Below are 14,255 nucleotides of genomic sequence, written 5' to 3' on the forward strand. Positions count from 1 at the left end.
CCATCAGGGGCAACAATATCCTACACCTAGTCATTATCAGCATGAGTGAACGGTGTTCCAAACCTGAAGTCAAGTTCTCGTCGGTCAGATCCGACCATAAGCTAATCACCCAAGATATCCGCATCCTGCCCCCACCCACCATTAAGGAAACCATGGTAAAAAAATTCTCCAAAGTCACCTTCATGCTTCTTAAGACAGAAGTGGTGAACTTCATGACACCCATGCAGATGGACAATACAGCTACGACTGCTGAATCCTACACAAATGCACTCTATAAGCATTTACACAAGTGCATGGATTGTGCTATCCCAAATAGAACCAAGATGCTATCCTCCAAAAAAAGGAAGCCAATCTGGTGGTCCCCTGCCATTGGCAAACTCTACAACAGAAGGAAGAAACTATTGCAAAAGAGAGTAAAATCCCATGAGTGGAGGAGCTACCTGGTCAGCCTCATTAAGAAGCTGAGATCCCTTATAAGATCCACCAAAGCTAGCTACGAAAATAAAATCTCCACTGATTCTAATGGCAGCCACAAAGCATTCTACAGCTATGTCAAGAATCTCAGTGGCAACACCCAGATCTGCTCTTAATTACAGCACAACGATACAAAAATTAAATAAAATGCCCCTGATTCTATATGAAAATTACCCTAAAATGTTTTTTTAATTAAATAAAAATTACATATAAAAAAAATAATATGAAACATCAAATTAATTAAATATATAATATAGACATTAAAATACATAAATATATTATATACTAACGGGTTAAGGTTAAAAACCTATTAAGCAAAATATATACATTTTCCATTAATACAAAAAAATAGTGTTTTATATTTTAAATTTTAACATTATATTTAATAATATATTATAAGTAATAATTTAAACAAATTTTAAATTAATTACATCAAATCCCCATGAAAGCTATTTTTTATACTTGATATATTAAATATAAATAAAACACATAATATATTTAACAACACCCCCAATTAATAAAATATATTACAATATAATTCAATTTTTTGGGATAACTATACCAACCAAAAAACAATATTATAATATATTACAAATATATTTCAAATTAAAAAATTGTGAAAATTTTAATAAAAATTTATATATCAAGCCCAAATTAAACCAGAAAATTTTCCAAAACAATTATCTTTAAAAAATGGTGAATTTTAAATAAAACAAATACTTTATTATATAATCTAAAAATATTATAAAATTTTAAGAATATATTTTATAAAAAAAATTATTAAAAAGAGGTTGTGGTTTTTAAATAAAATATAAATATAAAAAAAATGTTGCAAAAAGAAAAAACCCCCATGAGTGGGGAAACGGCACCCTGAAAAGCTAGCCTTAAAATTAAAACCTAGAGAAAATAAAATTCCAGGGTTTCTAAGGAAACAAAAAACTAGAAAATTTCTAATGGCCACCCAGAGCTCATTAAGATCAAAAATTCGGGAAAAGGAATTTCCCCAAATTGGAATGGAAATTTTGCAATTTAACCCCACAACAAAAAGATTTAAAAAGAATGAAGTTTTTACCAATATGAGGAAAGCTGTGATCAAAAGAATTTGACAAAAGTTTTTAACTCCCAAAGGGCCCAACACTATAAATCACCATTTATGGGAAAAGGCCCTGAAGGATTTGGAAAATATAGGAATTCAAGGTTGGCCCCCCAAAAAACCCCAAAATTTGGGTTTGTAAAGTCTATTTGATCCTGGGAAAACCTTTTACCCCCCAAATAAAAATTTAATTTAAAAAACCCTTTTTGAACTGCCAAAAAGGTTTAATTTTTTGAATTTAAAAATTTTTCACTAAAAGGAAAAAATTTTACAAAAATTTGGGGAAACCCCTGGTATTGAAAAAAACAAATTCCTCCAAACAACAAAACGTTAAACAATTTGGATAAAGGGTTGTCCGGACCCACCTGTTGTAACTTTTTGAATACAGGAAAACTGGCAATGGTTAAGGCCGAAACTGGAAATGATGACCCCAAAATTGGGGGTTTAAAAGGGTCACAAGACAAAGGGTGTAAAACCTCCTTCAGAGCAAAAATCAATGCATTCTTTGGGAAAATTTCCCCTGCTAAATAAAGAGTTATTAAGCGAATGTTTTTGAAAATTGGCCCGGTGGACAATCTTTTGATATCATCCCATTCAGGAACTTCTGGGCCCCCTCTAAAAAGTTCCACCAGGAAAAGGGTCTTTTTTTCCTACTTCCATTCTTTTTTATAAAATTTAATAAATATGCGAGAAAATAAAAAAATAATGGAGAAATAAAGTATATAAATTTAAAATAGGAAATATTATATTATTTTTAAAGAAAAAAATATTTAAAGATTTGGGTAAAAATACAGAGATAATAGATAATAAATAATTAATTTTATTTGTTAAAAATAAATTAAGAAATTAAAATAATGTATGAATATATTTTATTTAAATTAAAAAAAAATTTATATTATTAATTTTTGTTTATATTTTAAAAATAAAGGGTTTAATAAATATATTTTAAAAGTTGTGTGGTATATTATAAAATAAAATTAAAATGGATATAATTATTTAAATATATTTTAAATAAATATGTTAAAATATTATAAAATATAAAATTTAAGGTAAATTTATTTAATATATAAGTTATAATTTGTGTGTTTTGTTAATTTATATAAAAAAAGGGTAAAATAAAAATATAAAATTAATGTATAAAAAAATATTATATATATAATTTAAATTATAAAAGAGAAATATATAAAATATATAATATATAAAATATTTTGGAGGTTAAATATATAAAATTAAAATTTTTAAAAATGAAAAAAAAAAAAAAAAAAAAAAAAATTTTTTTTATTTTTAAAATATATACAATAATATTTATACAATGAATTGCCTTTTAAAATTTTAATTATATTATTATTTAATAATTTAAACTATACAATGATCTAATAAAATAAAAAAAAATGGGAATAAAAAAATCATTAATAAATTAAATAATATATATATATAATATTAATACAAATGTAAATATATAATATATATTTAATATAAAAAATTATATCTAAAAATAATATAATTATATTAATTAATATTTTTTAGAAAAATAATATATTGAAGAATGTGTAAATAAAATGTAAATTATAGAAATAAACAATAATAAAAATTGAATTAGTTAAAAATTTAAAAATTTATTGATAAATGAGTAATGTAAAAATAAACTTTAAATATATATAAAAAATATATAATTATTTTATAGAAGATATAATATAATTATAGAAATATAATATTAATAATAAATATGAATATATTATGATAATTAATATTTAATTATTATTTATTTAAATGTATTATAATTTTTGGACATGGTCATTGTTAATGAAAAAAGAAACCCCATTTTAACACAATGCTGGGAAATACCATGTTGTATGTGTGCAGATATAGGGTTTGTTTCTAGACCAGAAATAAAATTGTTGAAACAATTTTAAATTAAAAAATTGATGTTAGAAAATTGAAATTGCAAATGAAACAAATTTGGTACCTTATTGATTGCTTAATTTCACTTTACCCCAATAAAATTTTTTGGAAAGGAAATTATTGAATCCAACCCTAGCTGGTTTAGAAAATTTTTTTAAAGTTGCTAAATTTTATTTTTTTCCCAGATTTAAACAAACTTAAATTTGTGTTATAAATGCTATTGAAAACCAAAAAAGTTTTTGGTGTTCTTTGAGAATTTAATTTTAATGGTCACAATTTTTAAAATTCCCCCTTCATACTGATGAAATTTAAAATCCTTTGAGGTTAATAACTAAACTGGAGGGGGTTTATCAAATATAAAAAGCCTATTTTATCTATACGAACCAAAAAGGTTATAAAAAAAACTTGTTGAATGACTTTTTCTTATATAAAAGGGGTAAAAAAAACATTTTCCCTGAATAACAAAAAGGCCATTGTAGATTTCCAAAGAACCAGATGGGAAAATTTTCCTTATTAAAATTAAATTTTAATAAAATAAAAAAAAAGTAGATGGGTTAAATAATAATTCAATATTATATTAAATATGATAAATATTATAAAAATATTTTACAAAGAATTAACTTTTTAAATTATTAATAATTTTATGAAATAAAATATTTATAAAAAACACCTAAATATAAAAGTATAAAAACAATACATAAAAAAAATGGTATTTAAATGTGTGCTTTAATTATTGTATTTATTACATATATTATTTATGAGAAATAAATTTTAAATTAAAAAATTTCAATTGAACAAAAAGGGATTACTATGTTGGAATTATTAAAATTAATATATTGTAAAAAGAAAGTAAATAAAATTTATTAAAAAATATTTTCATAAAATGTAAAAAATTTACAAACACACAAAAACTTGTGGTGTTTGTTTTTGAGGTTGTGAAAAACTATATTATAATTTTTTTAATATAGAATTAAAATAAGTGGTGTTAATAATTTTTTAAATGAATTTTAATTATTTTATTAAAAATAGATCAGAAAATTGTGACATTAATTGTAAAAATTATAGAATAATAATATTTTATTAAATATTTTTTACTCTTTTTTAAAATTATATATATAAAATTAATAATTATTATTAATTATAATTTATAAAACATGGGGGTTTTGTTGTATTTTTTTATAATGTTAATAAATTTTTATAATTTCATTTTTCTATACTGGTTGTTCAAACACTCAAGACCTGTTAGAGTTACCCATATATCACCCAATGTGGACATATGCACACTCCAGCAAAGACAAACAACTAGCAAGTTAACAAGATAAGACAAACACCTGCACCACACCATGTGGAACATGTAGCTGACCGTGATACACAGTTTGACAACCATGACATACAGTAAAAATCCACACACCCACCTTCCAGAGGCACTCAATGCACATTTCCCTAAACAGCACAGACCTGCAAGGCAGACACCCACTTAGACACTGTGACATGGCACATGCCAAGGGACACATATTTAACCTTCACAGTGTGCCCCTCAATATAAGTTCCAAAGGCTAACCACATTGCACAAGACATTGAACATTGCTAACTCAATACTGAGGAACACACATATCCCACTCAGTAAGTTGAATATGGAGCAGGTAACAGCCAAATATCTATCACATGCCAGCATCCATCACATGACATAGCTAGTCATGGCACTCCACAACAACTATGAATATCACTCTGTATCCATGTGGGTCTGAATCACTTGGGACACACCTCCCTGGACTACATGACAAGCGACATGGTTGAACTCTCTGATTATGTTCTCCAGGCAAGTGTGACAGTAGCCCTGAGCAGTGTACAGCTGTCAACCAGAATGATGCTGTGTTACTATCAGCAGATCATTGACTGCAATATTGGCTTACGTGTTTTGTGTCATTCTCATGGGACCCACTACCTCTCTGCTTGAGATGACATGAGTGACAGAAGAAAATGACTTGCCACAGATGTCCTACATCAGTCACCACTGGGTTTCCAGGTACTGGCTAAGTGTCTTGCCACCCCTATGATGTCTTATTAGGCACTGTTTCTAATGTAATTACCACCATAACAGCTAGATATGTATGCAATCTTAGGGTCATGCTTCTCAACAGTAGATCTCTAACTGTCAGGATGCAGTCACTCAAAGCACTCAGAGTGGAGGACACATGTCTGCTGTAATGGAGAGGTGGTTCACAGCAGCAGACAGCAGCCCTGTAGTCAAAGGCTATGACGCATTCCACAGCTGTCAGCACCCAAACATGGACCACACCACACCTCCACAGGTGGTGTTGTCTCCATATTCATTATGGCTAGGAACACTTTCAGACTAGTATCCCAGCATAATGCATTGGAGATACATCCGGTACAACTGCCTTGGGGTAATTGTGCAACCCAGACTATAGCCTGCTATGGGTCCACCCCTGCCATCTATGATGGTCCAACACAACACTGACATAGTATGAGACTTAGTAAGCTGACTTTGCAGCCAGGAAAATGGGTGGATGACTTCACTGCACCCATGGCAATGGGAAACAGGTGCATGTCTGTGGAATCATACACATATGCACTGTACAAACAGGCACATGAATGCATGGTACTGGCCAGAGCCAACAGAGCCCAGACACTGTCCTCCAAATACTGGGAGACAATGTGATGGCCCCCTGCCATTACTAAAGTGTACATCAGCAGGAGGACATTGTTGCAGAAAAGGTGGTGTCCCATGACATTTGAAATCCCTTATTAGCCTCAAACACAACTTAGGATCCCTCATGGAATCCCCTACAGGCATCTATGACAGCAGACATGTAGCAGAAACTGACGACATTCACAACAGCATTTCATAGTTACATCAACAACTTCCACAGCATTTAACACAAGTGCTGTGAGTTACTGCAGAATGCTAACACCTGTCCTGAGACAACAGATATTGGCCACAGTCTTGCCAACACATTCAATGCCAGCTTTACCCCTCTCTCCCCCCACAAGTGAAGTGCTGAGTGAATGTGTTCTCACATGCTGTATCCTGTTTTTGTTCTAGGCATCTGTGTGTCACCAGGATGTGGCGCTACAGCAAGACCACAGGGTATGGTAGTTTGGTAACACATCCACCATGTCATAGGCAGGGTACAGCTGTATGTGCATGGAAATCCCCGGTCTGTAACATAATGATTGCATATGCCTCACATATTTTAGGGCTGAGGGTTTTACATATGTATATGTTGATTTACAACATCTATTGAAGAGTGGAAAATGGTATGTGTTGTGGTTTGGACACACCTCTGATTGCTAATAACTACAGCCACAGGGGATATTCATCAACCAAACACACTAAGATTACTATTCACACACACACACACACACACACACACACACACACACACACACACACACACACACACACACACACACACACACACACTTGCCTCTACTGAGATCCATAGGTTCATTGCTTCATAGGTTTGTAGTAGGTGAATGAGCCTGAGGCTCTACAAGGCTAGCCCAATAGTCCCCAGTGTGGCTCAGGAGTATAGTCACTAGAGTGGTCCCAAGGAGTGGGTATTGTATTGCCCATCCACTCATCCAGATTTATATTGTGGGTGGCCAGTGATGTGCACTGCTTCACATGTATGTGATTTATATTCCATTACATGGACAGCATCTGGGTTGTGCACACGTCCCACATGCATGTTCTTTTAAGTGTGGAAGTGTGCCTGAGGTCTCTCGGGCATGTTTTGTGGACAGAATGGTATCTTCAGAAGTAGCATTCCTGACCTAGTTTGGTGAGACATGGCTGTGTAACTGTCGTAGTGATTGCACCTACATAGACATTATGATACAAGATTTATTGGAGTTATTGGAGTCTGTCCATAAGGGGCATGGCATAAGGCATGGTATTCCCTTTATGGGGTATGCTTTCAGACTCTACAGTTGTTGCAGGTGTCCAGTTGGGAACATGGCAAAAGGGCCACTGTACACATTGATTGGGCTAATGAGGGGATGGAACAGAGTGCCATGTCCATTTACTTGCTGGATAACACACATTCAGAAGATATAACACATCAAAGAACTTTCTGATGTCACTGACACTGTTGTGGTCAACAGGCAGCTGACTGCCAACCTGTGTTCCCCATTCTTTTATAATAACTTCACTGTTCAGTTGACTACCACCGATGCATTACTTCATGTGCGCCATAGTGTTCCCAAAGGTAAAGGCGGCACATCTCTTGGTATTGAGGTAATGTCCAGGGTTCTGACAACAGTCATAGGTGTCAAGTGGCCTTTGGGCATGATGTCAACATCACATGGATTGGGCATGGTACAACCCAATATACTGTTGTATGGAAACATTATCAGCCAGGGTGCCTTTGTGTTCTCCTGCACCTCAGAAGGGTATATCCCAAACATGAGAGGACTTGGGTCCATACCCTGTGTGACACTGGTCATGTCTGGTCATTGGTTTGACATGGAGTCAACTGCAATCACTCCATGGGTACTATCTTGAAGGCATTTTGCAGGTTAACTACTGATATAGTGGTTGCTGCCTAGCCAAGTGTGTTTGTGTATGATTCCTGGGTGGAGAGTGGTCTCTGAGTATTAGAAGGGTTTCCTGTATTGTTAACTAATCCATACTGTCACATGGTCATTCCACATGGCACTACACATTTAGGGCCGTGGATTGTCTACACCAACCTCTACAGTGTTTGAAAATTGTTGCCCTTGTAGTGTGGACATTGGAACATATATTGGTCCTCAGTATAATAATTTAGCAAAGCCCACCCCCCAATGAATCTTGTTATTACACAATCACACCAACACCCACACAAGATACCGATGACAGACACACAAAGACACTTTCCAGTACTGAGTTTCTAACCCCTACCTATGTATTGCTTCTACAGTGTTACGCAATTATTGCATGCACCACAGAGTTTATAGGATTGCTGTTGTCCCAAGGTACTTCTAAGGTGAGGAACATCACCAGCCCTTGTAAATACTGGCATTGGGTGAGAGATTTCACAAACTATTTTACCCTTCACACACATTTACATTTGCCAGGAGTGAGGTTCAAACATTTATCTAACTATGTTTTCAGACCTTTATGTTACGCATTTACCACACACACCACTGACCTTAAATGGTTTAGGGTTGCCAACAGGTACTTCTAAGGTGAATGATATACACAAGACTGCTAAAGTCAGGCACTGAGAAGTGTACTGGGTGTAAATGGGGCCAAAATCTTTAAGGTACGGACACATATATATAGATATATGTATGCACACAAACACTTGCCAAGAATGAGATTCACACCCCTACCTATGTAATTATTGCTACTACCATGTTACGCATTTATCACACGTGCTACAGAGGTTGTAGGTAGAACAGTGTCCAAACATGCCTCTAAGGTGAGTGACATCAGCAGCAGTGCTAAAGGAGGGGTAAGGGAAGTGTTGTGAGTGTGAATGGCCTCAAAATCAGGTCTCTACAAAGACATATACTCTCTCACACAAACACACACATTTTCACAGTTGCCATGACCGGGATTAGAACTCTTACGTAACTAGCTTCTGACACTATAGTATTATGCTGTTATCGCAATGCTGAAGAGCTTATATACTGGAGAACTGTCCAAAGGTATCTTTGAAGGTGAGTGACATCAGCAACAGTGCTAAGGGAGGGGTAAGGGAAGTGTAGTGAGTGTGAATGACCACAAAATCACGTTTCTTCATAGCCACACCCACTCTCTCACACAAACACACATTTTCACAGTTGTCAGGACCAGGATTAGAACTCCTACCTAACTAGTTTACTGCACTGTAGTATTACACAGTTATCACAAGTGCCACTGAGGTTATAGGGCTGCAAGCTGCCCAAAGGGTTATTTCAGGGGGACTGACATCAGCAGGAGTGCTAAAGTAAGGCAATGGGAAGTGTAATGAGTGTGAATGGCCTCAAACACATTCATCTAGAAAAACACACACACGCAACTTTACATTTGACAGCATTGAGATTACAACTGCTACATGGATACTTATTTATACTATAGTACTACACACGTATCACAAGCACTTAGATATGTGTGAGTATTCCTATCCAATGTGTGTGTGTGTGTGTGTGTGTGTGTGTGTGTGTGTGTGTGTGTGTGTGTGTGTGTGTGTGTGTATCTGTGTGTGTGTGTATCTGTGTGTGTGTGTGTGTGTGTGTGTGTGTGTGTGTGTGTGTGTGTGTGTGTGTGTGTGTGTGTGTGTGTGTGTGTGTGTGTGAAGTATCAATGGTGTACAATTTGGTGTGTGTGCACAGACATCTGCGAATAACGGATATTTGTAGTCCTCATGGGCTTCATTTCTCTAAGTGTAGGAGCATGCCCAGTATGACCTTCTATATTGAGTGTGTGCATCCATTCCAGGGAAGAGGTGGACTCCAGTTCAGGGTTTTGTGCACTACAGCTACACCTAGCAACCTGTTTTTGCAGGATATTTGTAGATAGGTTGTCAATATGGAGACAAAATGGGTGTAACATATGGGGGATACTGTAACTATATTGCTGTCTGTGCTGCTTGTGCAGCATGGTTGGTTGTAGCATAGATTTTCTGACATATGTACTGATTTACACTTTGATGTATTGTGTCATCAATTACTGACAGTTATCATTCTTTGCTCACAGTTATTTACCAGGAAAATACAAGCTGAATGAAGCTGAGACCAATATTCTGAGGCATATAGACTACACATTCTGGCACACTCCTGCCATTGTAGAGGGGTAGCTACAGACAATATAGTGCTAGTTATGTGTAAATGGTCCAGCACCTTGTTAGTATACTGGCTGGGTATCCCCTTCTTGTGTTTTTCTCAGCTTAATGGAATGGCCATATCCTGCTGGGGCCATACCTCTCAGCTGTACAGATACACTCAGGTTATGCAGAGGCAGAACTCGTGTATCAGGTTAGCTTACCGTCACATTGTGGTTTACAAGCAGTTTTGTGTCTATTCATTCATGGGTTTGCAGTCAAGGGATAGTTTGGGCAGACATTAGAGTTTCAGACTTCACACACTCCCCCTCTGTTTTTCTCTCCTCTTCTTAACATTATGAAAGCAATATCTCAGAGGTATCCCTATAGCTGGGCCTTTATCCCAGTAGTAATTATGGCCTGGTCCACAGTTCTTGCAGTAGGACATGGGGAGTCATGCTACTGGCGTTTGTCAACATGGCCTTGCATTTGTTTTCTGTTTACTGTGTTAGGTTGTTAGTTAGGACCCCTGTTAGTTAGGACCCCCTGACATTCCATGCATTGGCACTATGGGTGAGGTATGGGCATTTGCCAGAGGACAGTAGGCTATTTAAGAGTGCTGCAGGCCATCTGTAGCAGGACAGTGCATTTTGTCAGTCATACATTCCTAGACTGCAATGCAGTGGATTACCCTGGGGTGACAGTGGTAAGTGGTTGAGGTGTTCCTGTCAATCCTTCCTTTTCATACTGATCCATGAGTCTGGATGTGGTCAGGTTGCTGCTTACAGCTAGGGACACACCTGCATTGGACACCTATTCAGCATGCAGCATCATGTATGTATGCCCATACAGAGATGGGTTCATACTGTACTCATTCTCTACAGCAAGGATATGACCGGTGATAAACCTGTGGCTGATGGTGGGGTTAACTGGGTGCATGTGTGATATGGAAGCTTCTTGCACCTGACTCACAAATATACCTGGGACATTCCCCCTATGCTGGCTTGTGTGTGGCATGGGCAGCCTGTCATTACTTTATAACTGTGCCTTTTGTGGTCTACCAGTGATTGGCCAGACTACTGATATTCCATACTAGAGGGACAACTAATGTGATGCTAAACTCCATGTATAATTCCAAAGGTGTGTGCAGTTGATAGTTATTTTGTAAAAAAAAAAAAAAGCAAGTTAGCTGCTTTAAACTTCACAAAGACCAATTTATTGTAAGTGCTTTCGTCAAGGCAAATGCCCCAACTTCATCAGACAACTCAACAGCCATAGAAACATCCATTTTATACTCACATTCAACATAATTAAACAATTAAACAGTTAAATCCTTGATTGAACCATTAGTTAAAACTACTTCATATTTAAAGTGCTCTTGCTTCCTGACTTACAATTTATTGCAATGCCTTAGAAGCCATGGCAACAGTATAAAAAAACTTGTTTTTACATGTTATTAAAAACTCTAATAAATATTATAAAATCATAAAGTACTTACTATTACAAAACTTTTGTTTGTATTTATATTCAATCTAAATATCGAAAATTCAGAAAAATCAGACAAAATGATAGGCACCTCTAAAGGACCCTAACTATCTTTCATTATATAAATACCATATAAATCCATGACTTGCATAAATAATTAAATATCTAAAAATGTATGTAAAAAATGTAGGTTAGATACGATAAACATCAGCTTCTGTATAAATATAACCTATACTAATCTAATAAACTTAATAGCGAAAGTATTAGATTAAAAACGTCTTCTTTAAGTTAACATTTTATCTAGAAAGTGCTTTTAACTTCAATATACATTTTATAGAAGCATATTCATTCAGCCCAGGGGTTGTATGTGCTAATGTCGGAATTTGCCACATAAGTTCACATTCCTCTAATCTTAATTCCCATGGTCCTCCTCTTAGATTAGGTTCAATTTTCTGAATTACTGTAAAGGCAAATTTATGTGTTGGATTCTCGGCTATGTGTTTAGCCAGGGCGTTTGTCAGAATTCCCTTTTGAATATTATATTGGTGCTCATAAATTCTTTGCTTCAGCTTTCTTTCTGTTTTGCCTATATAAAATGATGGGCAAAATTCACATAATGCCACATATAATACTCCCTGGGAATCACAAGTATACTTTCCTCTTATTACATATTGTCTATCTCTAATGGTATACTGCTTTCCTAATTTTATGTACTTGCACTGCTGACAGTGTCCACATTTACCCATACCATTTCTAAATGTATGCTCATGGCTCTGTCTAAAAGGCTTTTCAAATTTGGGCCTCTTCTATATGTGAAATGTGGTCGTGACTCCAACACTTTATTAATTCTGTTATCTTCCAGGATTATAGTCCAATTCTTCAGTATGATGTCCTTAATGTAACCAACGTCTAATGAATATGTAATCAATAGACTAGCTGTTACATTACTAACTGTTCTTGGTTGAGTACCCATGTGTTCTGTTTCAACAGGATTTTGTATATCATCACCCCTATAGTCACCTTGGAGGCTATTCTGTACTATGGGTCTAAAATGGCCGGAAGTTCTTTTAAAGTTAACTTCATCTATAATATGTGTAAGGAAAGGTTCTGGGTACCCCCTTTTAAGAAACACGTCTTTCAAATTTGCACATTCCAATATGTAATCACTATCTGCAGAAACCATTCTGGCTGCCCTTACTTTTTGGCCCTTTACAACACCTTTCTTTTGAAAATATGGGCAACAGCTTGTAAAGTGCAGAAAGGCATTTGAATAGGTGGGCTTTCTATAAATGGTTGTTCTACACCTATTATTACTTTTATCCTTAGTTATCCGAATGTCTAAACAACTGATAGAATCCATTTCCACCTGGTATGTAAATTCTAAGAAGTTGGTAAACTTGGTTATTTTTGTAATAAATTCATCTACCATGCTTGTTTGGCCCTTCCACACAAAAACATGTCAGCTACATTATCCTTGTAGATGTTATTACTAAAAAGGAAATGCCTGTCCCAAAATGCCATTATGCAATTGGAAAAACTGCCACCACAGGGTGAGCCCATGGCCACCCCTGTTTTCTGCAAATAAAGGTCTTCATTAAAGTACATACAATTATTTGATAACACTAGTTCTAGTAATGTTTCAATCACATAGATGTCCACATTTCCAGCTTCTTTCAAATGTTGGAACTCCCTCACCCATTGTATTCCTAGCATTTGTGGAATTATGGTATAGAGGTCCTTTATATCCACAGTTAATAAGGCAAACTCATTATTATATTCTAAATTATTAATGCCTTCTAAAAATCCCCATGAATCAGAACAAATTTGTGTTTCAGTTCTTAGATAGGGCTTCAATTTGTTGTCTATGTATTTTGCACATGTGTATGTAATCGACCCTCTCCCATCTACTATGGGCCTGAGAGGTGGATCATTTAAATTTTTATGTATCTTAGGAGACCCAAATAGAGTTGGTATAACTGGTGTTGGCATATTCAAATATTTTAGGATGTTGATAGTAATACTTGCTTCCAAAAACAGATCATTTAGAACATTGTGAATTCTTTTATATGCCCCATTAAGTTCATTTAAGGTGACATGTTCATACAGTTCACTTCTTAAATGTTCAAGCATTTTATTAATATACATATCTTGATTCATAAACATCAACCCTCCTTCCTTGTCCAGTTTCATAGCCCTAATGTGACACAATCTTAACAACTGCAAAAAGTTAAGTTCTTCTTGTGTAAAATGCCTTTGTGTTTTATATTTATACAGTGATATACTATTTTTGCTGTCAAATATAGCCCTTAAATCCATTTCACAAACACGTTCAAAGAAAGCAAGAGACTCATGGAGGGGTGGGGTAAATAAACTTGAAATCCTAAAACTACTATTCAGTGAAGAATTGGGCCCCATCAAAGCTGTTAGATTCAATTTCCTTACAAACAGATAAAGGTCCACAATAGTCTTTGCAAGATCAGCTTTTCTATCAGGCACAAAGGTAAGCCCCTTAGCAAAAGTATCCACCATATTTACATCAATGTCCA

Source organism: Protopterus annectens, chromosome 3.part0, assembly GCF_019279795.1.
Source record: "Protopterus annectens isolate FY-2018-M chromosome 3.part0, PAN1.0, whole genome shotgun sequence".
NCBI lineage: Eukaryota > Metazoa > Chordata > Ceratodontiformes > Protopteridae > Protopterus > Protopterus annectens.